Here is a 7,493-nt window from a genome sequence, read left to right as displayed (position 1 = left end):
TAGATAAAATCATTCAGTAATTGATCAATCAGTAAATCAGCTAGTCAACTATTTAATATAAAGCTGTTAGCCAGCCTCCTTTTCACACTATCAATCAATATATTATTTAAGTAGTCTTTCGATCTGTCAATCTGTCAATCAAACTGTCGTCAGTCAGTTGTTCACAAAATCTGTCAATCAGTCATTAAGTGACTAAAGCAATAATTACTTACTCCACCAGTCAGCGAGTAAAACACCTCAATCAATCAGTCAATCAATCATGTTGTAGTCACTTGATCAGTCATTCAATCAATCAAGCAATTGATAAATGTCAGTCTCTCATCAGTCAGCAACTGTCTAAATCAACCAAGCAGTAATGGTTCAATCATGCAGTCAGTCATTGAATCAAGCATTTCAATCAATCAATCCCAACTTATTTCCCAGTCAATGAGCATCTTAAGTCACTCAATCACTTTATCATTAATAAATCAGAACAAATATGTTTAAAAAGTATATTGATATATATGACAAATTGGAATGTCTATAGTTAGATATGTTAGAACAACTTCTAGTCGAGCTACAGGGTATACAGTTAGTCGCGCATTGTTGCATTAGCTCAACTCTTAGCGGGCTTTTGTTATGCTCAAAGCACTTGCTGCTGTTGTTGTTGCTGTTGTTGTTACTTAAACACTTTGTACTCGCTCGTTGCGCTATCGTTTTCATTCATTGATCTGACTTATGGCCGATCACGCGTACATATGTTTAGGCACCTGTGCACCGTGTGCCGGAGCTGTGGCACGTGTTTTCGATATGTGCAAAGCTTTGTGTTGTTGCTGTTGCTGCTACTGCTTTGTTGTTGTTGTTGTTATGAATATTATTGCTGTTGCTGATTTGGAGTTTTTTTGTGTTTTTTCTCTTTGGCTGTTACAATGTTTTGGTTCAATTGTTGTTGTTGTTGTTGACGTCGATGAGCTAATCGCTCGCTGGTGACGTTCAAAATTTCTTGCACGCGCTGCACAATTTGCTCGGCTCAGCTGTCGGCGTTGTTGTTGTAATGCTGCTGGCTCTTCAGTCTTGTTGTTTTTCTTCTTCTTGGCTTATCAGCACATAACGTGCAAAAATGTAAAAGAACTTTATGTACATATATATATATATACCTCTACTGTATATGTGTTTGTATAGACGTATGCACCAGCATAGCACCTGATAGGCTAACTGAATCATCGTGGCGCCATTTTCAGCTCGATAATGCATTGAATGAATAGATGATAGTACAATACTGTATGAGAACAGATATTTGTTTTTTTTTCTTGATAAATAAGTGAATATATGTTGTTTCGAGCCCATCGAGACAAGCCACAAAACTGAATAAGATTTAGTATTTTGACTTCATTTATAAGACAAAAGTCTTGGTAGATAGCAAGCAAACTTAGAATACAATAGTTTAAAAAAGAGCCAGCGATGAGCTCTTGAGGGGAGTATACGACTGGAATATACCATAAGCCTTATGAGTATACCTTAAACATGAGTTCTTTAACATGTTGGACCAAAAAAGGAAGCTGATTGAGATTTGTCTAAAGCTATATTTTAAAGGGAATTGAATCTGTAATTATTATTTCTATTACTAATTAATATTTTATAAATAATATATATAATAAATATATTATAATATTAATTATAAATAATAAATATAAAATTAAGCTATTCATAAATAAATAAAAAAATTTATATATAAGCCTTTACAATCTGAATTTCTTCTGAATAATGAAAAACCTTTACAAAGCGCATATTCAAGCCGATCAATTGCTATTGTTTCTCATATCTTGGTTTTTTTGTTGGACTTACAATTAATAAAAAACAGTTTAAAGACCACAAAAACAAAAAAATTATGAATTGTATTCAGTGTAAAGGGGTCAACGGCGTATAATCATAATTTTCCCATGCCTATATGGCCAGAGATCGATATCGGGCAACATACGATCACACATAGACAACGAATAATCCCATATTTTCCATACAAAATGCTTTAACCCTTGTTTGCAAACATCAACGAATGGAAAAGACAAAAACTTACAAGTTCGTATAAGATTCGGGCGATGGCAAAATATGAAACGCGAATGCGGGCGCTGTTATCCGATAGCGGAATAAAAGGACATGGGCAGACAGTGGCAGCATCTCAGCTCCTTGGCTGCTGCTCACTTGGCTACATAGTTGCGTCTGCTAAGAGTAGAAGCTGCGCAGATCGAACACATTCGATATCGACGGTCGCTACGTGATCCAAACAATGGACGCAACAGGACAACAAGCTAAAGGACAAGCTGGGAAAAACTGGGAAAATCCGACAACGTGCTCGAGCATAAATTAGGCCATCAACAAATAGCTGTTAATATTGCATACAGAAATTAGTGTTAAAATATATATATGTATATATATATTTTATAGTTAGTTATTTTTAGGCTTCGCTCGCCGGCTGCGCTGCATGCCCCATTGGCTGCCAGCGGATGCCGGCCTGTTGTTTTTCCGCAGCCGGAAAAGTCGGTGTGAAAACGTTTTTGGGACTTTGCGGCAGACAACGCGACGGCTGTGCGGCTCAATTACGTTCTCGATTGAGCGTAAAATTGTAATGCCTGATTTGATTTCACGTGACAAGGCGACACACACACACACACGCATACGTACAACAGCTGCTTGTGTGTGTGTCGCGTCTGTGGCTCGTTTTCCAATTGGATACAGCCGCTAATTTGCTTGGCGCGCGACACCTTTTGCCAGCTTCGAGTGGAGCTCGTCATGGTCAGTTCATAGCACTGGACAACGCATCTCAACGGACTCGCAGCACACCACCCTCAACTGCCCCATGCCCCCGCCGTGCCCTCTTTATGATCGTTGCATATTTGCGTCGGCTCGACTCTGCCTTCTTGGAAGTATTATTGTAAATTTCTCGCATATCTTCAAGCGTCGTTGTCGCGTCTTGTGGCACAGCTTTTCAGTCACCTCTTGCCAGATTATTAGTTAATACTTTTTCTTTTCCTCTTCATTGTAGTTGTCATAAATGCAAATTAGCTATGCGCAATTTGCATATTCAACATTAAATACACACAGCGCAAAGTATATATATATATATATATATATATATATATATTTCACAAGATTTATATACTGCAATGCGAACAAAGAAGCATGGATGGCACAAAGCATATATCTTAAGAAAACGCCTTGAGTGACGTATCTTTAAAGTCGGCTACAATCAGAGCTCTATATAAGATATATATATATATTTGTTAAAGAGAAAAAATTGTCAGCTCGACTGAATTCTCGATAGAAATAAAAATATAAAATATATTAGTAAAGCTTCTCTCTAGCAAACTAAATAACTATATAACTAAGAATGGTATATTATAATACATATATACGATTTTTTAAAAATAACTTTGTTATTTGTAACCTTAAAGGACTTTCTGGTATTTATAAACCATTGAAAGAAAATATATTATAATAATATATTTCATATTTTATATTTAATATTTACTTCGAGTTGCAACTAGATAAATCTTCAACAAACTACGTCATAAGTTTGTCATATATAGAAAAGAAATTCAATTGCATTCTATATTTTCAATATCATGCTGTATTTAATCCGAAATTTAGCTTTATCAATTTGACGGAACTTATTTTGTTAGTAACCTTTCAATTGTAGAATCAAACCTTAAACTGTATTCGAACTAAAGCTTACAATTCCACATTCTTTTTGAGAATAACCCAAAATAGATTTTATCTATATCTTATATATTCAAAGAACAATATATATTTACTTTAATATATTTTATATATTTTTTACATATTATATATATTTTTTTAAATATATTTTATATATTTTTTATGTATTATATATATATTTTTTTTAAATATATTTTATATATATAACACAAAGCTAATTTATAGAAATTATATTATATTATCATATCAATTTTGGGAGTAGTGATGTGATTGATTAAAACAACCAAAATATAATTATCAAAAACTATATAAAATAACAAATATAAAATAAATATATAAATATATATAAAAAATAAGTATAGACTAAATAAATTGACCAAAAATAAAGATTTTGCTAATATTTGCACAAAATTCTGTATATTGAAGAACACATTTAGCGCTAGAAAAGTGTTTTTAAATTTAAATTTAGAAAAATTATTTAGCTTTAATAGTACAATCCAAATATCATTTGTTAAGTTCTAAACAAAACTGTTGAAATCTGAGAGATTTAAGAGTGCAACAGTTTAAGTTTGAGCTGAGAGTTGATCTAGTCTAAAAACTAACTCAAATTTTGCAATCAAAGTATAAGAAACTCAAAGCGACACATAAAAGATTTTTATAGATTTCATTGAAACCGCTACGAAATCGACACCATAAGACTATAAAACTTTATGGAATATGATGCAATATGATAAAAATAATATTGTTCAAGATCATCATCTACAAGCAGACCTTATAGAATATACCATATAGAAAGTGGACATATTCAATTGTCAAGATCGTCAACAAATGAAAGGTGTATAAAATTAAGTTCATTAACAAAGATCAAAAGTGTCGTTGACTTATGTATATATTTATATATGTATATATATTGTATTTATATATATATATATATGTGTGTATGTCATATATGTGCATGATTTTATGGGGCTGCCAACGGTTTCCGTAGAAAATTAGCCTGATGACCGACATGGTCCGTGCAGGCTGCGTCTGAGTTTTGAGTCGCAGTTGGCGTTGCAGTCGCCGAGTAGGAGTACTCGAGTAGAGCAGACGAAACGAAGTGGAGTGGCAGGGGCAGGGACGGGGAGCGTCGTCTTTGGGAGTCTCTTGACTGCAATTCGATTTGCTGTTTTTCCCTTTTGGTTATTATAAAACGTTTTGTTGTTGTTTTTAATATTTGCATTTGGCAGTCGCGCGTTGCGCTTTATGGTGTTCAGTTTGGTTTTTGTTTTTTTTTTCTTTTCATTTTCCTTGCTTTTTTTCGGGGGTAGGACGAGGCATTTTATTGTTGCTAAACAATAATTTCTGATTCTTGGTCTTTTAACGGCGTCGTCACCAAACGCCAACGCAGCCAAGGAATCCGATTACAGAGCTGAGCAGTCGGCGCAGACTCTCTGTGAGAAGCTGATGATGATGATGTCAATGGCTCGAGGTTCGTTCCCGCTGAGTACCGCAGCGCAAATACAAATGTATTTCAAATGCACCCTATGTGCTTGGTCGCCTACAACAATTCGCATTGAATTACACTTGTTCATATTTGTACTCGTTCAAGTTGTGCAAAAAGGAGTATATTGGTTTTGAACGATTGATAAGAATTTGTTCAGAGAAAATACCTGATACTACGTAATCTGACTTGTATATGCATAACGTGTAAACTTAAAATATCAATATTATATAGCTACGCGCATTGAAGCCTGACGAATCGGATAAACTGCATTTTCTACGGTTTTACAGCTGGAAACACAAAGCAATTGACTTTCTCTGAGATCGACCCGAAAAGTAGCAAATCAAAGTGGAACTTGAATAACCCAACTTGTTAGATTTATTACTTAAAACCCTTCACAAATAACTCTATAAGCTATATAATCCATAGCAGTCATATGAAACTCCCAATTTGCTTAAAGTTATTCTGCTTGTTGACTGCGAGCGAGTATTATGCAGTCGACTTCAGTGCTCCGACTTGCATTTTATTTTGTAAGAGAAAGAAAGGCTGTATCGAATAGAGTTTTGAGTCATTCAATGCCGACGGCAAATGGATACCAAAGGGTAACAGTTATGTGTACGCTTATCAATATGCAAATGTTGTCTAGGCTGACGCGTTCTCACCTTGGGGCAGCTATCCGTTTTGCCGCTGGGTAATTTTTATAAAATGGCCGCCGTTGTTAATCCAGATAAAAAACCAAAACTGAGCAGTTAAATATATATACAAAATATATATAAAATGCTAGTCAAATAGAATGTTAATTGTGATTGTTGCTAGCACATTTTCGCTTAGTTATTGCGAAAATTAACGAAAATGCGTTGCGGCCGAGCGAGTTTTATGCTTAACACAAATTATGAAGAAACAAAAAACTTTTTTATGGGCGCGAAACTTTTTTCCTTTTTTGTGTTATTATTATTTATTTCTTTTTTATTTATTTTATTTTTTATTTTTATTTTTATTTTATGGCACTTGAGCAGTTGGCAACATCTTGTGTTACATGCCAAATAGTTGTAAATAGTTTTAATTTAAATATTTTTAAAGCGAACTTTAAGTGTTAAGCGTATGTTTATGTGTGTGTGCTTGTGTAGGTGTGTGTATGTGGGTGCTTGTGTAAATCACGAACGAGCGGCCAGGACGCTTGTGACAACGACAACGACTACGACGGGCGCTTGAGCGCAGCTGAACCAGCGAGCAGGCGGCGAACGAATGAGTAACTACTCAAATGGACCGAGCGCTCAGCTGCAGTAACCAGGGGGAGACAGCAGCCGACGCAGCAGCCGTCGCAGCGAGCAGCGCAGCAAGCAGCGCAGGCAGCAGGCGCTGCCCAAGCGTGTGGAGGCGCATCGAGTGCGCACACGCATACAAGCACAAACACCACTCAAACAGACACACACACACGCACACACACACTCACACGCGCATAAGTAAAAACAACTGTTTGCCTGCGGGCGTTGGAAATTGGTGGTGGATGCAGCATTCCAGTGGCTGGCAGCTTGTATGTATGCGTGTGTGTTCGTGTGCGTGTATTAATGAATGAAACGCCAATGCCGCCACACACTCCGCACTCGCACTCCGCTACCCCTCATACAACTGATTATAGCTCACGTTTGCGAGCCGCACGTGAGCAACGCACAGAGCAGCGCTTGCCTGTTCCGGAACTGAACACATTCACATTCAGCATAATTGTGTGCGTGTGTGTGAGATGTTCTGCTAGAGACTGTGCCGTGTTTTGATTGGAAGTTCGTAAAGTGTGTGAGCACGCTGCGCAAACGCAGCTTACGACAAGTGCTGTATAAAATCCGAAGCCTGAACCGAACCGGTTCAACTGAAAAGCTCACTTTTGTATTTATTATGAGTCGGAAAATGTTGAACAGCTGATGTTAAACCAGAAGCGAAGGCATTGATTTGAGCTGAACCGAATCATAAAATAATTTATTATTATTCTTGCATTACTGTTTAAATATATGTATATGCCAATCATACATATATATATATATATATAAGTTTATGCCACATTATTTGCATTAAAATACTAGGATCATCAGTTTTATTATATATTCCAATTATCTTGGTTCATTATTTGCCCTTAAAATTTGAGATTAACAATATATTTATATTAAAATCATTCAAAATAAATCATTATAATACAAAATATTCCTCAATTAATTCAATTTCAATATTCAAAAGTGTTGAAAAGCCGAAAAGTCTTTTGAGAAAAACTTAAAAAAACTATAGTAAAAAGGATTTTCGGTATGCCGAAACACCACATACCCTTGCA

This window comes from Drosophila hydei, unplaced genomic scaffold, assembly GCF_003285905.1.
Source record: "Drosophila hydei strain 15085-1641.00,03,60 unplaced genomic scaffold, DhydRS2 tig00008119-arrow-pilon, whole genome shotgun sequence".
Lineage (NCBI taxonomy): Eukaryota > Metazoa > Arthropoda > Insecta > Diptera > Drosophilidae > Drosophila > Drosophila hydei.
The sequence above is the reverse complement of the archived record's forward strand: the minus strand, read 5'-3'. Positions refer to the sequence as shown.